The following is a 24,469-nucleotide window of genomic DNA, read 5'->3' as shown; positions in this document are numbered from 1 at the left end:
TTTTAGTCTTTATTTTGTAAATTGTAACTTGAGTCAGCTTCTTCTGTTCTGTTGTTTAGTTCACTCCTTATAGAAAGGGACTATTAGCTTGTCTCTGAATGTTCCTGAAAGCTACTACATTCTGTTTGTGCAACACAGGCAAAGAGAGCATACACTAGTCAAGCTTTATCATCATACATGTAATATACAATCTAAAAGTGTCGTCTTTACTGAAAACCACTCTGGAATTCTATAATGGTTTCTAACATTGTCCATGCATACAGTTACTATATACAGTATATGCAGGATGCTGGAGGCCACTGCACTGACCTTGCTGTTCCGTTAGAGATGCACTCTGAAAGAAATGCTGAAATCCCATCAGGGAAACGGGTTGGTACACTACATGGACAGGATGTGCGTCTAAATAAATGCTGGATTACTGCACTACAGCAGCCACTGGTCTTCCAGGTAAATAGATGGCAACATCAGCCTCATGCTGCCAGGATTTTGACTCCCACAGGACTGAATGACTTTCCTGTTGGATGGAATTCATGTGGCCTTTGGTGAGCGCTCCCAGAATTCCTTCTCTGTATTTTTCTGGACTTTGGCTAACCCAGAAGTGCTCCTTGCAGGCATGAGTTTGACACTGGAAGTATTCCCGGGTCAGACCTTAAGTTGTCCCCCAGCCATCTGTTAGTGCAACACTAGATTTGAAAGTGGGTCAAGTACATGAGCTCACCTGCTGAAGTCGCTGTATTTCAGTCAGGGGTTCAAATGCATGTTTTAGGTCTGTTTTGTTCATTTTTTTATTTATGTTAATGTTATTTTTGTCAATTATTTGCATTATTCTTTGTTCCTGATTGTATATAAGCTGCCTGGGTTATGTTCCTGTGGTTTATGTAGGTGGTTCCCCAAGAGGTGGAGCCACCTGCCAATCAGCACTAGGAATTGCCCAATAAATCCAAAAGGTCTCCAATAGTTTCTAGCTCTTTATTGTGAATGTGCTCTAAAAGTCTGGGGAGTTATTGTGTCTTTTCTGTGCATTGTTAATTTTGAAATTTGGACTTTAATGCTCAGTTTTTTACTATGTTTCTGGGTTACCATATTGGGACTATGTTCGTCGTACATAGCCTTATGTTTTTAGGCAACTCCATTTTGCAGTTGTGCTCTACAGAGCTTCTCTGTGTAAAACAGCATTTTTGCGAAGACTAAAATCTTTTTATTTTTATGAGGTTTCTGTATTTGTGTTTTATCTAGCCAGGGTTTGGCAGTATATTATTAGAAGCGCTTTGCAATTGTTTTGGGACTTGCATGTTTTAGGACTCCTAGTCATAACAGAAGTGGAAAAGAAGAAGACATTGCCAGAGTAATAATTAGAGCCGTGGAAGATACGAAGGGTCAAACACATTATTAAATACTAATAAAACCACGAGTAAGGAGGTCAGGGCCTAGAGGGGCATATGTTCTTTTCATTTGTGTTCACTGTGTGTTTAGAGCTTTTCATTACACCTTTTGTTTAATTCCAATACATTTTTTCTTGAAGATTTGTATTTCTTTGAGTTAGGTATTTGTACTATATACAGTACATACATTTTTCGTTCTTAATATACTACTATAGTTGTTTCCATTGCATTTCCTGCTTTACACATGATGGAACTGGGATAGACTCTGGCCTAACCTAAAACCTAAACTACTCTAATTAGATTTGAGGACATTATGTTAAGTATAATAAACACACCTATCCAATTTTTAATCCCATCCAGTCTAAACTATGTCTAATTTACCTTCAACCAAATTTAGTGTCATCCACTAATGTAATATGATATGACAGAGCTACTTAATCCAGCTCTGAGCACGACAGTCCTAACCAAAGTGCAGGGCCTTAACGTAATGTGTGCAGACCTAACATTTTTGTATATTGTCATAACACAGTCAATTAAAATTAATAGCAGTCAGAAATATGAATCTGTGTAATAATAGGAGTATGATGAATGTGGTGTTGTGGTTGCTGCTGTCTCCTTTTTGTTCAAACCCTATCCATAATTGCTATGGAGATTTATCTATTGCTAATGCATTTTTTTCCTAAAGTCCGTAAGCTTAGATGGTTGATGGCTCTAAATTGTCAGAGTGAGAGTGTGTCTTTTGATGGTCCGGTATCCCATTCAGGGTTGGCTCTGGTCTTGGTCCCCACACTGCCAGAAAATGCTATATGTGGCTATGGTAAACCAATGATCTAACAAGTATTCAAACGACAGTTTATTCAATTTGATTAAAGTGATGTTTGTGATAAATTTGTGCGATCAAATTTTTATTAACAATAACACACATTTTAAGTAATTAAGTAAAACTAACAAAAATATGAAACACATTGGCGCCAACCTCAGAACACCCCTACGTCATCCTAGCACTGCAAGGAAATATCAAGGAAAAAACCAAGGATTAGAGACTGCCTGAGTTATCCAGAAAGGAGAAAGCTAAAAGTGCACTGGCTGTATAAAAAAGAGGAATAGGAAAAAGTAAAGAAAGAGTCAAACGCTGCGAGCATGGTCAATGCAGGGGATATGTCCAGTCTGACCCTGGATTTGCTTCACCAAGTTTTGATATTCAGGTCAGATGACCCATTGCCCTGTGCTGCTGTAAATTCAAGGAAAAGCAAATTTGAAAAAAAAAAATCCATAAAGTAAAAGAAAGAGTTGGAGATTTCCAGCAAGAAGCTAATGTGTTTTTGCACCAATTGCAGTGAAATAGAATAACCCCTGCTGGATAACAGTAAAAGGGTAGAGAAGAGAGGTCTAAGCATATTAGTTCAAAGAATAGAAAATAGAAAATTAGAGGTAGGAGACCAGAAGTGGTGGGTAGTCTAAGAACATATGCAAAAATGAGCTGGGAGCATTCATCATACATAAATGGCAGTTGGGATCCAAAGCTGAACCAATGGCATAATGCTTACTGGGAGTAATATATCGGTAGTGCATATTTCAATGACAAGGTGAACACTGATAACATCATGCTGCCTGATTGACAATATTAACCTGTTCGATGCCTTACACAAAGATGCATATAGACCTACCACTGGCATCAATATTGGGGAAAAATTAACAATAAAGGTTACAGTTTGGGGATGAGAAGGAAGTGGGGAAGACACCTTAACCGCTCACCTTTAGAACAGACAGTTGTAAGTAAAAGTAAAATAAATAAATAAATAAAAAGGAATGGGAACAGTATAACTAAACCACAATGACTGTCCAGAGGCCAGACTCATCATAAATGTCCATAAGAGTAAGAATACCCTGGCACATCCAAGGTGGGAAAAATATGGGGATGCCACCAATGTGCATGACCCAGTTATGTAATAATGGGGTGCAGAAATGTCAAACTGGACAAGAATGAAGCCACTCTTTAACCCTGCTCCTCAAAGCACATGAAATAATGGGTTCAAGTTTCAATGCTGACATTAATTTAAGGGCAGGAAATTGAAGAACAGGGAGGATCTATGTACTACTATATTATGTGATTAGCTAGCTAGCTCTGAATTAGATAACATGTAAATTCCCAATGGTAAAGTTTCCAATCCAATAAAGACTCCTCAACTTCAAACCTGTCATGAATAAAAAAAGATGTTTATAAAGAGGGCCTTTTATTAATCCATGTGAAATAGAATACTAAAGATTTAATATCAGCCTGGTATCTAGTGGGTGTGGGATTGAGAGGATCTTAATACTTTCCGTTAACCTACATTGTGCATTTCTATACATTCATGTGTAAAATGTACTCTGTAATGAACTGCACCCAGCAGACTTTTCTAGGTTATCCTTTGTAGGACTGACTCCTTCTTCATGATTTTTTTTCCTTTCTTTGTCTCCACTCCTCCTTCGCTTGTGTATTCTCCTTGTCATTCACATCCCCATTTTTGTTTGCCCTTCACGTTCACTCCTGCCTTGTCTCTGATATGCTGATGTTTATCTTGCTGTTACTCCTCCTCTTGCTTCTCATCCATTCCCTTATGTTCCATATTTGTTCTCCCGCCTGAGCCCCCCCCATCCCAAACAACACTGTCTTCATGTATCTCAGGCTGACGTGTTGCTTTTAATTTGTTCTCCTTTTTTTCTTGATTTATTTTCTTTATGACATTTATTCCTCATCTCTATTATGTCTTCCTATTGTCTCATTTACCATTTTCTCAATAAATTCTTACCTGCTCTCTTCTTTTCATCTCTGTTGTCTTCCATTTGTCTTTTGGGCTATCATTGTTGTCTGCTTAGTTTGATAATTCTTCATCATTTGTGTGGGTGCCTTTTCCGTTCATTTTTCACTCTTATTTCCTTTCTTTTTTTATCATCTTATACTTTATCAGCTTACTGTTTTTCACTTTCTGTTTGTTTGTTTGAATCTTTTTTCACATTCGTGGGTATTCTCCTTCAAGCTCTTTTCTTTTCTCTTGGTTCCTGAAAATATATTAAGGTTCCTTCTTAGTTTGTTGTCTCCTTTTTTTGGCGTTATATAACAACAGTAGATCTTTTTTGGTATATTTTTTGATGAACTAATGTTTCTTCTTTATTATTGTCTTCTGTTCTTTATTACTTTCTTGCATTACATTCTTTTAGTGTTATATCTGCATTTCTCCTAGTGGCTTGGTGTTCGTTTATCAAGAATTAATGAAAGATATGTTTATTGTGCCCGGGAGTCAAAGTTTGAAAATACAAAGATTAATTGAAACAGTAGCAGTAACAGTAAAACACTCATGTCTCCCCAAGTCTACATGGGTCTACTTACTAAAAAATACAACACAATTAGGAACTGCCGTTACCTTTCCCAGACTCTCTCTCTCTCTTTTAGATTAGAACTCTCTTCCTTTGACCAATCGAGTCATTGCACTGACTCACATCTTAACAGTAAGCTAAACTAACAGCCTTTGGAAGTCTGGGGTCAATTTCCTTAGAGTTCCAACTAATGGCTATCACGCGTATTACATCGGGCCAGAGAATCGAGGCGAGGCACTAACCTTTCTTTTGTTCCCATAGAAAGACAGATTCAACGCCGCCATAAAATCCCAGATGCCCGGAAAGCAACGCTAGCCACTTCCGCATTCCATCCCTTCCTGGTTCAGTCACGATGACGTCATTCCTCCCACACACCACCGCGGTTCCCTTCCAGCATGCCCCTCAATTTCCAGTCCCTCCTTATTTAAGTTCCCCCTACAACTGTGACTGTGTGAGGTGATGACCTCTTGTCAGAACATAACAACTGTATACAAGCTCAATATTTTTTGTTGCTTTATTTCCTTACAGTAAACGGGGCCGGAAACCCCAAACCTTTATCTGTTTTTGTTCCTTTATTAAATGGCCCAAGGTAACCCTTCATGTTTAAGCCCCAACAATAATTTAAAAGGCCATAATGAACAACAGTTGTCACTATACTCAATGAACATTTTGCTATGATGCTATTGATCAGAGAAATTGCTTCCAATTCCATGCTGTTCAGCCATTATTGAAAAAAAGAAGCAGATTAAAAAGGTAAGACCAAAACGACCAGGGTCATCATGCATAATGCTGTGCATATAACTCACACTAAAACATGGTATATGGATAAAAGTGGAAATGTGCGTATACACAAAAAAATTCAGATGCACAAAACCATTTGTAAGCCAACTTCCATGCACTTCAGCTCCATAAATCAGTATGAAATGTAACGCATGTGTACATGCTTGCCGTCCCACCCTGACTCCTCCCATAATTGTGCATGTTTTAATATGCAAATCAATATAAATATCATCTTCCATTTGGGATTTGATTAAGAGACAATGGCAAAAGTATGTGAAAAAAAATAATTTCAGCGCATGCAAAGTGTAGGCAAAGAAAATTATACTATTTGTTGGTTTAAGCAGTGATATAAACAACAAAAGGAAGTCGATTGAATGATATAGAGTGGCGGAGAAACTCGTAAGTTCAAGTTCAGAAAGTCTAGTATTAGGGTACAGAGAAAAGAAAAAAAATAGGGACCAAGTGAAAAAAAGGTCAAAATGTCCACTTTAATCTTGTGATTTAAAGTAAAACGCTGACCTTAGGCCATATACAGTATATTGTTCCAAGCCCACAAGAAGCAGAACTTGGGAGCGTGATCTGGCTATGGTACTTTGAAGCTATGGAGGGAGAGATAAGGTTCTTAGTGACAGTGCCCCCTTTGGTCCAAGGGTGTTAGTGCTTACCTCATCAGAGCCTTGAAGGAGTCACATATGCACAGATTCATTCATTTTTTCTACATAGTCACCAAATAACTGTATAGATTTTTGTTAAAGATAAACAAGCTCTGTGAAGCTGTTCTGGTAGAAATCCATAACTCTGTTTCCGCAACTATGTCCTGACAGAATTCTCAACTTCTTCATTGGATGTGTTGCAATGCCCATGTAGGTCTTCTTACAATTTTGGAAGTTTTTACCATAAACGGCTTGCTTATGTTCGTAATTTTGTTTGAAGCAATACATTCTTCCATTTTGAAGACAGAACTTCCATAACTCAAAACAGGCTTCAAAAACAGACCTGTACTTCAGGCTGGCCTGTAAAGTATGAATAGGCCTCAAAAATAAAGCTGGTCCTGACAATCAAGAAGCATGTTTGCTGTCTGCACCCACTAAAACCTATGAATCTCCAAAAGGGAGAAGAGAACTAAAAAGCAAAACAACAAAATAAGGTTTCTTAACAAAAACATAAATCTAAATACAAACAAAATGTTGCCTCTTTGGATAGCCAAAATGAAATCCAAAAATCAACAGCCAAAGACAAGAGCCAAAATTCTAAGAACCACTAACAAATAAGGAAAGAATCAAATGATGGGAGCTGAACAACACAAGCAGATGAGTTAATGCCCAAAATCAAAGACAAGATCCATAAGTCCAAAAAGCAAAGATCAGAAATAAAAACCTACAGTATAAACAAAGGAAGAAACAAACAACACAAGCAGATGAGTTAGATAAGTTAATATTCCTGTTGCTATATCAAAGGGCCTTGCACTCCCATGTTTAACATACAATGGAATGAGAGAAATTCAATAGAATTTACATAAATTACATAAGCACCACAAACAGAAAAACAAAGTACATGATTAGAAAATAGCAAAGAATATAAATGAAGAAAAATATGAAAACATAATCAGCTAATCTTTCTTTCCAATGGCAAGTTATTTTAAAGACACTGTTTTAATCAATATGCTGGTGGTGTCCTTCAACTTGTTATGACATGGTGACAAGTATTATCAATGGAGCTGAACATGTTTGCCTCATTCTTATGGTCCTGTATTGTTGTTTCTTACCTACAATTCCGTTTTTTATGCTCCATTTGTAATATACTACCTTATTTTCCAAATTTCTTCGTTTGCTTGCCCTGTGAATAGTAACTTGGAGACCAGGCTTTAGCATGGCATAAAGCTAATAGTCAACCAAGTCCATAAGTACATCATTTATTTGTGTAAATTTAATTCAATTGTATTTTATTTTTGCAGCATACTCTGCCTTTAAGCACGGCATGCTCTACAATAATAGTAAAGATAATACAAAAAAGTGCAATATAAACACAAAACAGACGGTTGAATAAAAACACAGAAAAAATCTTGCAATAAATAAATAATGATAAATGATTGTATGTCACCTGAGAAACAGGATGATTTAAGATTTTTACCCAGCCATGTTAAACACACTGACACTTCTTTTCATCCACAAAGCTTGACTTCACATGCATGTTTTTTCAAGAAAAGACAACCAAGTACAAGAGATTTGCCCTCTTGCCTACGGGACTTCATTGTGGGAACATTGCAGCTGTTTCACTAACACCTTCAGGTAGTAATTACCTGTAAAATGGTTATCTGATCACTCTAAAAGTCTCATCCTTGAACTAGTTTTCATTCTAATATCCTCCAGGAAGAATAAATTTGACTGCCAAAATGATCAGTTTCTTCTAAATCCTTCACATCGACTCCCTGCGCCCCCTTATGTGCCTTGATCTCTTCAAGTAAATTAAAAGCGTGAAGCTAAAAAAAAAAAAAAATCACCTGAAACTTAGCAGCTGTGCAGAACTGATAAGTCCCTTATACATATTTCCTTGGAAAAACCACATGTGGCTCCATCTATGGCTCAAATGTAGTAGTAGTCATAGTGGTAGTAATGTCACAAGGCAGAATAAATAAGAAAACTAACAAAACACTGCTGGCTGCTCTCCACAGCTTTCTCTACTTTTTCTAGTTTGGGAGTTGTGGGGTTTTATTAGCCACTTTCTCACCACTTGACACTACAAATTGTCCCTTTCATTTGGTTCATCTTCCTTCTCACCAGAGAGCATTTGCGCAACTTATCTCCCGAGTCTAGATTCTGTAACTTTCATGTAGAGGACCACCCAACAGTAGTTCCCAAGGCTAGTCCAAATTAATTCTGGTTTTAGGTGGTCCCAACTACTGTATAAGACAAAGAGTTACATAATCTTAACCCCTTACATTACAGCACATTACCTGCTTATACCATTAGTCCATAAAGCAGCAAATGTGTTGAATCTAGAAGAGTAACAATGGCTAGTTATGTCATTTACAGACATTTTCAGTTAATGTTGCAAGTGCTATCAATACCTTAGCAACACGAAAAAACTGTGCAAATATTAAGGAAGAAATCCATCTCCTTATTCATAGGGCTATTTTTATGATGAAAAGAAACTTAAAGCTACTTGGCTCCATTGATCAAATTTTAAGTCAGCTGTACGCATGGTACAAAGTGTTAGGTAACTCAGCCAAGAAAGTGTTTTATCACACCATCTTTTTGGCTGCCATATTGTGTTCTTTTATCAGACTGGCGATCATCCTTTGTCTTCTGGGGATCTAAGATAACCGCGGCATTGTGATGTCACAGCTGGGAAGGCTGTGCAGTTTTATATTATGGAACATGATAGCATGGCCCTCATTTTGTACAAAACATCCTTCCAGTTTCTGGTGGGTTTAAACCAAGGAAATGAGCTGTGAACAGTCTGGCAAAAATAAGTTGTAGGCACAGTCATTTTCAAGGAATGATACCTGGAATATTGCCAGTCTTTTCAGTCCCAAGGCAACAGTTAACTGAAGGATCCATTGGAGGCATATGGGATAGCAATATAAGCAACAAATAGGCAATGAAGAAAAGTCATGAAGATGCACAGGTGTATCTTAAATCATCACAGAAGTCTTCTTGTTAGGTAACATCACAGCAATAGTAACACTATAAAATGTGCAGTTATAAAGTGTGACATAAAAGTAGTTGGTGAAAGAATATGCTTAGTGACATCTTCAATTTTACCTTCTTAAATGCTGCAAATAAAAAGAAGAAGGAGAAGGAAAAATTATATATTTTAGGTGGTGATGGTGATATTTAACACAGAGCAAAGAGTCCTTTCAGTGCTCGGACATAGTCAGAAATGAATTTGAGGGGGTGTGTGAAAGTACACGCATCATAATTCTGTCTATAATCAGTCATTTGGAACTCATAAAATCTATTGCAGGAGGGTTGAAACCTGCTCCAACCCCTGTTCTGGCTACACCTATGGGTCAATGCATCAAAGCCAATATGACTGTTTGTTTGGTTTAAAGGTTTGATTGAAGCGAAATGTGTTTTCATTGCATTAAACTTGTGATAATGCGAGAGAGAGAAAGAGGATTATTTGCTATACTGCATCAAAGAGCAAGAATTCTACCTATGAGACCATTCTAGGAAGAGAAAGAAGCCAAACCAGCCACACAGGACGAAATACACAGGGCAGAAAGTGACACTATGATGACCACAATTATAAATAAATACAACCAGGATGCTGGAGTTTCTGAATCTGTTTAATAGTTTTTTGATTCTTGGCTTTCCAAGGGCCGCTAGTGGTCATAAAGTCTACAAAATATAACAAACAATTTAGCATAATATTGTATTGCTGTGATCAGGTTATGGTTTATAACATGGCAGGGAAAGGGTTAGTTATTTAAAGGGAAAGATCTAAAAGAATGGCCAGGAAAACATAAGCAAGTCTCTAAAGACAAGGTGGTGACAACTATCAAATGCATATGAAACACAAGTCAAAACCAAAATCCTTTCTAAATAATTTTAAATAAATAATCGTAAGTCATTCAAAAACATTCCTTCATACTGTAGACTTAAGTTTGATCATTGTTTTCACTGCTGCCTTATATAGAGAATAGGATTGCAGGGCATTTCCTAACAATGTCCCACATCCTACACCACAAAATGGTGGCAATCCATGTTAACAATGAACAATAAATAAGTAACACGTAAAAACATATATACACAAATTAACAGTGTATCCCCATAGGGTGCTGGGGCTTTACTTTGCTGCATGAGGTGAAAGGCAGAAAGCAGCTCTGGATAGAGCATCAGTCCATTGTCAAATTCATTTGTACTCACACACACAAAACGGAGGCCAAATTATAATCAGCAAACTATCTTGTGATTGTGTTGTGAAAAAATACCAAAAAAAGGGTGAGCATGTTTGCATTTATTTTTTCTTAGGCTTAGGCTTTAGAAACAGTTTCATCCCAAGAACTATAAACACACTCAATCAATTGCTCCTTGTAGAACTGTTTGTACTTATAAGTACAATCACCCCACTGTAAACTTGCACTACAGTTATAATATTACACAACCTGAGCCACTTTATAAAGCATGTATTTACATATGATGACGGTATCATTTCCAAGATGAAATGCAGCAAAATATGTTGATTATATTATACAGACAAAATTTTAACTTCATTTAAATAATCTGTATTGTTAATAATTAAACACGTGAGGACACGGTACCACGACGGCGCTGTATATTTGCTGAGACTGGCGCGACACTGGAAGGATAGATATATAGAATAATTAAACACATACTATGAAGATATTTCAATGTTCCATAAAAGTTTTGAAGAATCGTCGTTGTAAGCTTACAGATGGCTTAACGTCTATTACAGAGCTGATTGTGTGGCGATTGGGTATTTGGGGAAAGAAAAGTAAGGACAAGAATTGAAGGTTAGTACGTTTAAAAGAGACAGTACTGCTACAATAAATTATTTCATTGAAGGTCGCGCATTGCGCAGCAGCATCTTGTATGAGACATAAACAATCACCGCGCCATTGTGTTCTTAATAACATGCTTTCATTCCAATCATCATGAAAATGATATCATGTATACATCTCAGTATTTTAATTATTCAGAGAGCTGTAATATCATGAATGTAATGGATTCTGTGTCCTGTCGGAGAAAGAGAAAGAACGGAAGCATGTAGTGATTCACACACATACAGCACATTGAAGATCAAATACAAAACAAGGCATTTAACGTACTACTTTAGTTACAATGGGATTTGAGAAACTAGTAAATTAAATGATTTTATGATGAAGTTTATGTTCTACTTTAATGACAAAATAAACTACGTGATTAAAGTGGATATTTCGAGATTGAAGTTAACATTTCGTGCTTTTTTCCTACTCTATGCATTTTTTTCTCACTGTACCCAAATAAGCTAATGACACTCAGACGGTGGGCTACGTCTCGCATTTTCACGGCGACTTTGATATGTGACAACATCTTTTTTATGTCGGGCACTGTGCGACTTTGTGAACTTGAGCTTGTTTCTCCAACACGCTATGTCATTCGATCATCTTCCTATTGTTGATTATACCACTGTATAAACCAACAAATAGTACGTTTTTCTTTGCCTCCACTTGGTATTCGCTGAAATTCTTATATTTTCCCTCTTGCTTTTTTTTTCACAGAATGCTGAGCTTAAGGTCTATTTCTATTGATTTGCATATTCAAAAAGGTGTAATTCTGGGAGGAGACGGGGCGGGACAGAAGGCGCGTGCACGTGTGTTAGTTTTCACGCTGATCAGGATTTATGCAGTGGAACAATGCAGAAGTTGGTGTACGCACAGATTCCTGCATTTGGAATTTTCTGTGTGTAAGCACATTTTGGCTTTTGTGCTTACGACATGTTATAGTGTGAATTCTACGCATGCCGTTATACATGAGGCCCCAGGTCAGTGGGTTTACCACTGTTGAGGGAAACGCGGTTTTGGATGGTGAAAGTAGCCAGTCTAAGAGCGTTATTCATTTCTCATTGCTGCTGATTGATTGCTGCCCTGTGACGTGACTCCAGCTGAGTGGGTTTACCACCGCTGAGGGAAATGCAGTTTGGGATGGTGAAAGTAGCCAATCCGAGAGTGTTATTCATTTCTCCTTGGTGCTGATTGACTGCAGCCCTGTGACGCATCTCCAGCTGAGTGTCGTCCTCATGTTTTCTATTTTGTTTGTTATTGTATTCATTTTGTTATTCTGAAACGCACAAGATGTCGCCAAATTGTCCTGCACCTTTCTAAGGCTTCTAGCACCAGAAGGAGTGTAAAACACTCCAGGGGAAGGTTCAACTACTGGATTTGCTCCAGGAACTAAAAAGTTATGCTGCAGTAGCGCGCTACTATGGCATTAATGAAAGCACCGTACGCTACATAAAGAAGAACGAAGCAGCGATCCAGAGTACCGTATCTGTAAGTTTCTGTGATAGTGGCAAAAAGATAACGACCGTAAGGATTAAAAATGTCGTCAGGATGGAATCTGCCTTGGCATTGTGAATCACCAACTGCAGGAAGAAGAACATCCCCTTGGACGATAACATCATCCGTGAGAAAGCATGGAAATTGTACCAGCAGTTTGCTACAGGAGACAATGCAGCAACTTCTCATCACAATGTTCCTGAAACCTATAAAGAAAACCCAACACAAAACCCCACCAGAAGAAGACCTGTCCAAAGATACGACTCCTCCTGAAGCGCCTGAAGAAGAGGAGCCACCCAAGGAGTTTTAAATCCTGTGCATCGTACTGCAAAGCTACTTCATCATCATCATCATTAACATCATTCATTATTGGTGAGTTCCTGTAAATTTTACTATATTTTAATTAAGTGAAATTATTATGTATTTACTCTACTTATAACAAAGAAAATGTCAGCACATACCAAAGAAAGCATGCTTGCATGAATTACAGTATATATAGCAGAGACATAGCAGTACAGTTTACCTTTATGTTCTGTTTTACGTAATGTATTAAGGTAATTTTTTAGGTAATGTATTAATGTATTAAGCTGAGTTTACAACAAAATTAAAGTGCTTTGGGGGCATACTGTATTTAGGGTTTAAACTATAAAAATAGGCATTTAAAAGGCATTTTTTAACCACATCCAAAAGTCGCGGTTTTTCACAATTCGGGGGTGCTCTAGGAAAGTAACCCATGCGAATTTTGGGAGTGTACTGTAATGGCGTATGGAATAGCCAAAATATTCCAAATACCATAGCTGCTTTAGTGTTGCTATTATCAGTGCAACACTCAGAGTATTTTAACCCATTGTATCTGAGTAGCTGATCGGAAAGCTCAACAGCAGATTGTATCAAGAATGCAGAGGATTATCAGGATACAATTTCCAGCTCTGGAGGACATTTATAGCACATACTGCTTCCAGAAAGCCACCAACATCTGCATGGATTCTACTCAGCCACAGCACAGTCTATTTGAACTTTTCCCAATGCTTTAGATCCTTTTCTCCACAGACCTTGAGGCTCAGAAACAGTTTAATCCCTAGAGCTTTAAATGCATTCAATCAGTCCATCAAGTTGTCCCGGTAGAACGGTTTGTCCTTATAATTACAATTACCTCACTGTAAACTTGCACTACATCTGTAACATTGTACAACCTGAGCCACTTTATGAACCATTTGCACTGTCTGCACTGTAATGTACACGTTTATTGTGCTTATACTTTCATATTGTATATTTTCCATTGTTTTTATATTATTATTATTGTCATTTTATAGAAAAATACATTTATTGAGGATTTGCAAATTGAATCTCATTATACCATACAATGACAAAGTCAATTTAGATTTCAAAGAGCTTTTCTCTTGGAGCTGTGTGCTGTTAAAATACTAGGATGTAAATTTGACAACATCATTTTTAGGGTGAAATCTATTAAAGTTATATATATTACATTTTACAGATAAATCATTAACTTTATTTGAAGAAAGCCTATTTAAAAAGCATGTAGTGATTCACACAAATAGAACAAATAGATTATGAAGCATTTAATGTGCTACTTTAGTTATGATATGATTTGAGAAACTCTAGTAAATTAAACATTGATTTTAAGATGAAGTTTACAACGTTCTACTTTAATGACAAAACAAACTACGAGATTAAAGTGGAAATTTCGAGATTAAAGTTGACATTTCTACCTTTCTTTTCTTCACTGTGTTTTTTTTCTTTCTCCACGCCCTAATACGCTTCTGTATGTTACTCAGACAGTGGGCTACAACTTGCCTTTTCACCTCAACTTGACGTCTGACAACTTCTTTTTTATTTTGGGCACTGTGTGATTTTCTGAACTGGAACTTTTGAGTGTCACTTCGTCAATTTCCAAAAGCTGCTCATACCACTTCCTAAGCCACCAAAAAGTATGTTTTTCCTTGCCTCCACATCACTGAGTAGGACCTTCATTTTGCATTCTGTGAAATTCTTCTTACCACTGTGAAATGCTTTTACCATTGTCTTTTAACAAAACACAAAACACATTTATATTGATTTGCATATTCAAATATGCAAAAATCTGGAAGGAGTCATCCCAAGCAGCCTAGCTCTAAACTCTTTCAACAAACTTTTCAGGCTACACTGGCCCAGAATTGAGCACATGGGAACAGGATTCAAATCCTGAAATCTGGATCTCTAGATAAACTACAATTAGTCTGTCTTTATTTTTTATTGGACCCCTTTTCATATGCAATCTCGATTTCATGTGGGATTATGAGGGCACCTGTCTCCAAGTGAGACATCCCCAAGTTGATCTCAGTTTTGTATCCGCCCACACAGATGTAAAAGAAGGATTCTGTTTTGGATATTTTTGGGTGATTGCATCCGAGTCTGCCTAGGGGCACAATGTCCCCTTAAGCAGGCCATGGCTGAGACCATTAGTACTATAGGTACACAATAATGAGAAACATTTTATCTGAAACTTATTTTCTATTTCTCTATTTCTCTAACCCTAAGGCAAGACAACCACATAAAAATAATCTAGTTTAGAATTTGCTGTCATTTTTATTTTTCTTACTTAAAGTTGTCACGCTTTATTTTATTCTGTTACATGTGGACTATCTTGTCCTAAGTGAAGAAAATATATTTGAAATGGCACATGGAAGCAGATCATTTTCCAACCAAGGTTATGTTCTGTGTTCACTGATAGTGTGTGTTTTTACTGTAGTAATATTTGTAATACTTTACTGTAGAAACACATTGGAGAATAACTATTTATAACAGTTTTCTTTCACCTTAAAATTTTAAATATTTTGATCATTAAATGTACTTTACACCTAAGATTAATACTGTGGCAGTGTGTTTACAGGGTTAAAGCTCCATAGAGCTCTATTTTAATAGCGCAGGTTTTTGGTGTCTCTTGTGCAGTTGTTGTAATTCATAACTGGGCTCATGTTTTTAATCATTTTGACTGGGATGAAGTCTAAGTATATTTTAATGGCTACGAGTTAAAATTCTTTTGCCAGCTAAAGTAATTATTTTCGGTACAAAGAAAAAAGTCTAGTTCCCTCTGCCAGGTCCACCTGTGACTCTCTGAGCATTTATACATCTAAAATGAACGAAGCAGATGTCCAGAAGTTACATCTGCGAGTCCCTGGTGTCATTTTGTTTTGTAGGATGCAAGCAGCTGTTCCACCATTTAATGACAGAAGATCAGCTTTGCAGGTAAAAAAGGAGAAATTGTCAGTGAACAAGGTTATATCCTATTACAACATGGGTTCCCTTATCGTCTTTGCCGCATATAAAATTACGTAATTTAAACAGGTGAGTAAGGGTTTTTCTTCAGGACTAGATTATACACATTTTGACTGCTGTACTCTAATCAGTGCCTTGCTTTTAAGTCATCCTCTAATCTTTGTTTGTAAGGAGGACTTTATCTACCAGATTTTTATCTGCTGATGACAGAACCCTTCACAAACTGCAAGAAAAGGTACCATACAGTGGTATGATTCAAATTCCTTCTGCTACCTATTGGCATCTTGTTATTAAGGGATCAGTCCCGTGCCTGTGGGCTATGCCAACACAACACAGCCCTCTAGGGTCTACATTTGCACTGCTCAAAAAAAAAAAAAAGCCACCCATCAGATTTGAATTGTTAGCTGCCCTTTCATTGCTCCAAATTATCATGGTGTTCATCACACACTTATGAGCAACTCAACCATCATTGTTATCTGTTGGCTTACACAGCCTCTAGTGCAACACAATATATGTTGACTTATTCAGTTGATGATGTTCTGTCTCAGACAAGACAGAAAAAGATTCTCACGAAAGGATTGACAGAAAATCCAGCATGGTGGTGCAGTGGTAGCACAGCTGTCTAGCAGTAAGAAGACTTCCAGGGTCCTTCCTGAGTGGAAATTGCATGTTCTCCCTGTGGTTTCCTTTGGTGTCTCTGGTTTCCCTCAATGGCATTCTCTTTAGTTGAAATGGGAATGCTAACTTGGCCCTAGTGTGTGTTCAGTGTTTGGATGTGTGTGTGTGGTATAATGACTGGTGTCCTGTACAGGGTTTGTTCCTGCCTTGCATCTTATTATAGGCTCCAGCACCCTCCGTGACCCCAGTCTGGATTATGTGGGTTCAAAAACGACATGACATGATTGTGAGAAAGAGATGTCAACAATTCATACCATTTTCTTACCACAATTCATAGCTCTTCATATCTTGGATTTTACGTGATGCTCTAAATAATTTTACATGTACTCCAAGAGAATAATGGGATGGACTGTTATAGATACAAGCACACTATGACTCTAAAATGGTGGTGCCCATAAGCAAACTTGCATCATGTGAATAAACTCCATCTTTCAAACAGCACATGATAAAAAAACAAATAATAACATAAATAAATTTCATAAGGTGAAAAACTCCAAAAAGGACACAAATATCATCCCAAAAGGCCACAGAAAATGAAATTTAATTAAATGAAAATGCCTCTTATAAAAGCATGCAGTGAATATTTTAATGGAAAGAGCTATCATATTATGTAGGGCTCCACAAGTCATTATCCCAAAAGAGTATCTATCTATCTATCTATCTATCTATCTATCTATCTATCTATCTATCTATCTATCTATCTATCTAATAATTGTCACAATTCTCACCCTTTCAAAAATATTTAAAGTTGCACAATACACAGTTTGAAATTCTATACACAGTTTTATAAATGGAGCACAGAAGACTCTGCTCCACTGTCTCCTTATGCATTTGAAAATGTCCGCAATTACCACTTTCATTGCTGCACCAATTTCACATCTAATGCCACAAAATGCTTCTCTCTTCTCATATCGATAAATGGAATAATAAATTCGCAGATATTTAATGTCAACCTTATTTACACATAAATCCCATCATTGTGCTGCCTGGACTTATAGTATTTAAGCATGATGGGATTGCTCATCAATGGAAGTGGCTTAAATATATATACATATATACATCAGACCTTGCACAAATGACCATTTGCAACTGCATCTTGGGAACTAGGTTGTGTGTCTCTCTCAGCATTTCACTATTGACAATTATTTTTTTCTATGGACTGTTCCCCAAAACAAAGACCGACACCATAGATATCTTAACCTGTGCTGCAAGTTAGTTGTGCATTTAGGCACCATAACTTTCAGTGCCTTTGTTACAGGCTAAACACATGAATAATTTAGCAGCAATGGTCATGCTTACATATGTTAAATATACCTTTACTTTATTATTGCATTCGCTTTCCCTGCTTAGCTTTTGTATTTTGGTTTATGTGATTTTTTGCTCACTATAAAAAATGTTGTACTATAAAGACAGTTTGACTTGTAATATTACTGGACAGGCAGAAGAACTTTCAGCTGACAGGTACCGTTTGACAGAGCCTTTTGTTGTAATTGCATATTTGGTTATGATTTGTGACACATTTCCTGTCTTGTGTTTTGCATTCACTTAAGCATCCTAGGATTAAATAGTTAGAAGTGTGTCATCATGCAGCTCATATTGAGGCGAAGGTTCGATGGAGATGCTGTTAATGTACAACAGACATTCTCCTCTTTCCTGCTGCCTGCGTCATGATCAACGCCAACTCAAATGTTCCCTGATGCTTGTTCAGTCAATCTGTAGTAGTAGCTTCTCCAGCTTAATGGAAGCCTCTCTCTTAAAGTGTGAGCTCGTTCACAATCAGGCTTATATAAAAACATTTTGCTATGTATCTTACATTCCCCATAATACAATAAATGGGTAAGAGCAAATCTGAATCCATTGGGGTGTACGCATACTGTAAAGGGGAATGTCTGAAAAGACACTCACCTTCTATTCCCAAATGACTCTAATGGCAATATTTGGAATTTAGTAATCTGCCTGTGGTCAGGGTTACAATTAGAGAACCAAACACTTTTTGAAATACCAGCTTGCACCTTGTCTTTGTTGTTTAACCCTTCTATACTCTAAGACTGACAAACTGACAGCTATGGCTTAAAAAGACCCTGGTTGCCATGGTTACAGACATTTTCTGGGCCCTTTACAGGATTCACTTTACTAAGTTTAAAATACAAAAAAATCTGCTTACAAAATGCTTTAAATTATAATGTCTCCATACATTATAGGCCTACGCATTAATTTTTAAACTCTTGGCAATATGCTATATAATGAAGTATAAATACTTAATGTTAATTAAAGTACAAAACAAGCTTTGAAAAGTGGAAATAAGAAATTAAGAAATCTACTGCTAACTTACATGGACTAACATCGAGTTTGTTGCACTGCGTAGTGTTACATCCTGGCCTGCCAATTCATGACATTAGCAGGATGTGTTTATTTGGATATAGTATGTCAGATCGACCCAGTCATTTTTCAGGTCAGGAGCATTCATACGTAGAGCCTCAAGCAAGGGGTGGGACGTAGAGAAATGTGTGACACGGTTTCATGACTATCAATGTCACAGCTTTAGTGACTAAAAGCAAATGCGTTGGTAAGCTACAGTGGATGACAGCTTCATTTGCTCTTTTTATTTATATGTATTTTGCATAAGGGTGAAGCGGTGCTGAATGATTCATGTCACTTATTTCCTCTGTTCATTCTTGCTGTTATTTACTCTTCTTTTGTGTTAGTAAACTGTTGTGTGCATAAAAGTAATATCTATTGACAATAACAGGATTATCAGCTATCGACCCTCCAAGGTATGATTTCCCGCTTACCAAACAGCCATTATCTCTTCACATCTATAAATTTGGGGCTTCAGAGGCAGAGAAAAAAAAGAAAGAAGAAAGTTTCCATCATCTTTGACTTCAGCAACAACTGCTTCAGTTTCTGATGACCACCTCCAGCGCTGAGCAAATATTAGTGTCACCCTAACCTGAATAACCGATTCAACAGAAAAGCAGTTTCTCTGCTTTATTTCTGGAAAATCCTTCATGTCAATTTCACTGATGAGATGGTTATGGTTTATTCACTTTGGCATAGCATCAGTTCAGTCATTTTTCATTCATTATTCTATGAGAATTTACGCCAGAAACAATTGTCATTTCAGCTTCTCCTTTCAGACACTATTTCACACCAGACTGTGTGTGTGAGTATGTTTAATTTTAATGATTGTTTTGTTTATAATAATTGGAAACAAGGGAGGGTATCTATCTAACTATAGTATATATATATACAGATATTTATATATATATATATATATATATATATATATATATATATATATATATATATATATATATATATATATACTGCTCAAAATAATTAAAGGAACACTTTTTAATCAGAGTATAGCATAAAGTCAATGAAACTTATGGGATATTAATCTGGTCATTTAAGTAGCAGAGGAGGTTGTTAATCAGTTTCAGCTGCTGTGGTGTTAATGAAATTAACAACAGATGCACTAGAGGGGCAACAATGAGATGACCCCCAAAACAGGAATGGTTTAACAGGTGGAGGCCACTGACATTTTTCCCTCCTCATCTTTTCTGACTGTTTCTTCACTAGTTTTGCATTTGGCTACAGTCAGTGTCACTACTGGTAGCATTAGGAGATACCTGGACCCTACAGAGGTTGCACAGGTAGTCCAACTTCTCCAGGATGGCACATCAATACGTGTCATTGCCAGAAGGTTTGAAGATTCTAGGAGACAAGCAGTTACTCTAGGAGAGCTGGAGAGGGCAATAGAAGGTCCATAACCCATCAGCAGGACCAGTATCTGCTCCTTTGGGCAAGGAGGAACAGGATGAGCACTGCCAGAGCCCTACAAAATGACCTCCAGCAGGCCACTGGTGTGAATGTCTCTGACCAAACAACCAGAAAGACTTCATGAGGGTGACCCAAGGGCCCCATGTCCTCTAATGGGCCCTGAGCTCACTGCCCAGCAGCATGCAGCTCGATTGGCATTCGCCATAGAATACCAGAATTGGCAGATGCACCACTGGTGCCCTGTGCTTTTTACAGATGAGAGCAGCTTCACCCTGAGCACGGGACAGAAGTGAAAGGGTCTGGAGAAGCCATGGAGAACATTATGCTGCCTGCAACATCATTCAGCATGAGCAGTTTGGTGGTGGGTTAATGATTGTCTGGGGAGGCATATCCATGGAGGGTCACACAGACCGCTACAGGCTTGACAAAGGCACCTTGGCTGCCATTAGGTATCAGGATGAAATCCTTGGACCCATTGTCAGACCCTATGCTGGTACAGTGGCTCCTGGTGCACGACAATTCCTGGCCTCATGTGGTGAGAGTATGCAGGCAGTTCCTGGAGGATGAAGGAATTGATACCATTGACTGGCCACCACACTTTCCTGACCTAAATCCAATAGAACACCTCTGGGACATTATGTTTTGGTCCATCCAATGCCACCAGGTTGCACCTCAGACTGTCCAGGAGCTCAGTGATGCCCTGGTCCAGATCTGGGAGGAGATCCCCACAACACCATCTGTCATCTCATTAGAAGCATGCACCGATGTTGTCAGGCATGTATACAAGAACACAGGGGCCATACAAAGTGCTGCGTACAATTTTGAGTTGCTGCAATTAAATTTTGGCAAAATGGACTAGCCTGCCACATAATTTTTCACTCTGATTTTTGGGGCGTCTTTGAATTCAGGGCTCTGTAGGTTGATCATTTTCATTTCCATCAAACGATGTGGCATCCTTTCGTTCCTAACACATTACCCAGTCTATATCAGTATAGATATCCAGGAGGATTTTTTTCCCATTGAGATCTGATGTGTTTTCAAAGTGTTCCTTTAATTTTTTGAGCAGTTTATATATATATATATATATATATATATATATATATATGATATGTTACCTGGCAAACAATACAAAGTGTACACAACACACGTTTCACATATCTATGATCTGCTTTTCGCAACCAAGAGCACATGGTGGACGTTTTCTGACTGGCTGACCAACCACACACATTTCCTGGTAGGTACACAGCCAAAAATAATCACATCGAGATACATGTGTGTGTATAATGTGTACTTTCGGTTGTCACCATCTACTATAGCAGTGGTTCTTAACCTGTGGGGCGGGCCCCCCTAGGGGGGTGCGAAGTAACTAAAAGGGGGGCGCGAAGATGTGAAAAAAAGAAAACAAGAATCAAAAATATGAAAAAAACATCTGTTGAAACCAAAATAAATTAACTTAAACTACATTCTGATACTAGAACAATAAATATAGAGTTAGATAAATGTCGATAAAAGTTAAGCAGGTATAATAAAATATGCATCTACATTTGAAAAAAAATGTTGGGGGGGGGAGTGATTAAAACTGTTATAAAAACTTGGGTCGCAAATACTTAAAGGTTGAGAAATGCTGCACTATAGGTTGTATGATGTCTTTGGAAAAACAGACGGTCTGAAAAGGACTTAATGAGAGTCTACTAATCATGTCTAGGCTCCAGTTTTGAACAATCTGGCTTGATTAGCTCTGTCTGTTAATTATGCATAGCATATTGTGCATCATTTCTTTTCTCATTCTCCAGAAATTTCATAACAAAGTAGCTAATAAATCCAAATTGTAATACATCCACTAACCTCAAGTAGGCCTGAACACATTTTCATTTTCTTAATTGTGCTAGGAATTGCTTTGTTAGTGAGATGTATTACAATTCAAGGTGCTATATAATATAAGGATTAATAGAGTGTTTCCTAATGTTTACTCAACCATCCATGCCTGAATCGTAACAATAACTCTTTCCCTGTAAGATTCTTTATCTGGCATACTAAAAGCAGCCAGATCTAGTCCAAAAGTTACATGTATACTTAGGTTCTTTAATGTTCTGAATGAATTGCCTAAACATGATGGAGCAAAAAAAAAAAATTATTCTCATTCCTTATTGAAGAACTGTTTGTTCCCTGCCATCCCAGAACACTAGGAGCAGGCCACCAAGAAACAATTATTTGAAACAGAAAACCTAGTCTGATAATGTGAGGACATGTAGGTGTATTTGTACCATTTTCAAAACATTAACAGACGCTCTCATTGCATCGAAATTAAATGTGCAGATTTAGCACTGAAGCAAAAAGCTGCTCTCTAATTCAATAATCAGTGGGGGTATTAGCAGAACTGATTGCTTTCCTAACACATTCTGACGTTTCACATGAAGCAAGTTGTCATCATGTCAGCATAGAGGGCTGGGGGGGCGGGTTTGAAGAAAGGATACAGAAGGCTGAGGGCACTTGCCTGTTGTTCCTGACTCACATTAAGATGAAGGCTTTACTATGGACTTTGTGAAAATGTTCTTCTGCTATGGTCAAATGCAAAGCTTTCCTGAGTGAAGTTGGTGTGAACACTTTCCAGCTGTGCTGTTGTGCTAGATGTTAAAAATCAGAAGTAATGGCTCTTGCAGAAAAGGCACTAAGATCTGAAAGGCTCATGAATGGAAGTAGAATTAAATAATTTGTTCTTAATTGCCAGGGGAGCACAGCAGGTAGCACTGGAACCTCATAGTGCCAGTTCCCTTTATCTGTGTGGAGTTCAGTATTTCCTCCCTGTGTTTACAAGGTCAAAACTCTAAATGGGCTCAGTGTGAATGTGTTATGTGAATATGGACTGTGGTTCCATTAAGGCAACCTTCCACAAGGATAAGATTTTCCCATCTCCGGGCCAGACCAGGAAAAATTGAATATAGAAAGATGTTTCAAGTGTAGAGTGGACAAAACAGCATATTCACAGCTCTTGAAAAACAGATTTGGAATTTTCTTCTGATCAGTAAGTGTTTTCCTTTGGGTATTAAGGTTTCTTCCCAATTTCCAAAATCATATAGGTTATTTACATTAGTATTGTTGCAGCTTTCTGTATGAGATTGTTGTGAATTGAGTGGCACCCTTTCCAGGATGGGTTCTTTGCTACCTTTAAGTGCCCTCTCGATGGATTCTAGTTCTCTGATGCTGTAATAGAATAAGAAGGTCTGGAATATGTTATATCTGTACTAATAAAAGGCAAAGCCCTCACTGACTGACTCATCACTAATTCTCCAACTTCCCATGTAGGTATAACGCTGAAATTTGGCAGGCTCATTCCTTACAGCTTACTTACACAAGTTAGACATGTTTCATTTTGACATTCTACGCATAACGGTCATAACTGAAACCTACTTATGTACATATATACTGCCATAGCCTGCAGCTTGGTCACTGTGTGAGGCGGAGTTGCGTCACTCATCGTCACGCCTCCCACGTAATTGAGTGCCTGCCCATATAAGGCCGTCCGTTGGCAGCAATCCAATAGACACGCTGCTGCTAAATATTTGCAGGTGAAGGACTGTGCTTATGCAAACGAAGATGAGATAGTCAGGGATAGACTAGTGTTTGGCACAAACTCAGCGAAAGTGCGAGAGAAACTTTTAAGTGCCGGGTCTTAGCTAACATTAAATAAAGCCGTGGATATCGCAAGATTGCACGAGATAGCACAAGCACAGCTGAGAACCTTCAATGCATGTATTCCGAGCGGCTCACGTGAACTGACTGTGAACGCAGTACGCAGAGTAAAAGGAAGAGCTCCAAAGAGCGCTGAACAAAAAACGCATTACACAATTGAGAAGGCAGCAAAAGAATATGAAGCGAGTAAACCTTAAGTTTAAATTAAGTTCATAGATAGGCTGCCGCTGGCGTTTGTCATGCCTACGACAAATACGATATTCGCGAGATACAAGTTTAATGAGAAGACGCAGGGTATAAACAAGACTTTTGATCACTTTGTAACAAAGTTAAAATTGCTGTAATGGAGTTAAAATTGCTGGTGAAGGACTGTGCTTATGCAAACGAATAGGAAAGCAAGGTGTAAAGCTTAACTTTAAATTAGGTTCATAGACACTCTGCTGCTGGCATTTGTCATGCCTAAGACGAATACGATATTCGTGAGATACAAGTTTAATGAGAGGACGCAGGGTCTTTTCAT

At 37.7% G+C, this 24,469-nt stretch overlaps 1 protein-coding gene across 1 annotated transcript in view; it reads right to left on the bottom strand.

Moving 5' to 3' along the window:
- Positions 1–24,469, bottom strand: part of LOC120538509 (pro-neuregulin-3, membrane-bound isoform-like) — an 822,431-nt gene that overhangs the window by 401,477 nt on the left and 396,485 nt on the right. The window lies entirely within an intron of this gene.

This window comes from Polypterus senegalus, chromosome 1 (assembly GCF_016835505.1).
Source record: "Polypterus senegalus isolate Bchr_013 chromosome 1, ASM1683550v1, whole genome shotgun sequence".
NCBI classification, from domain to species: domain Eukaryota; kingdom Metazoa; phylum Chordata; class Cladistia; order Polypteriformes; family Polypteridae; genus Polypterus; species Polypterus senegalus.
Note: the sequence above shows the minus strand (reverse complement) of the source record. Positions and strands in the feature narration are given on the sequence as shown.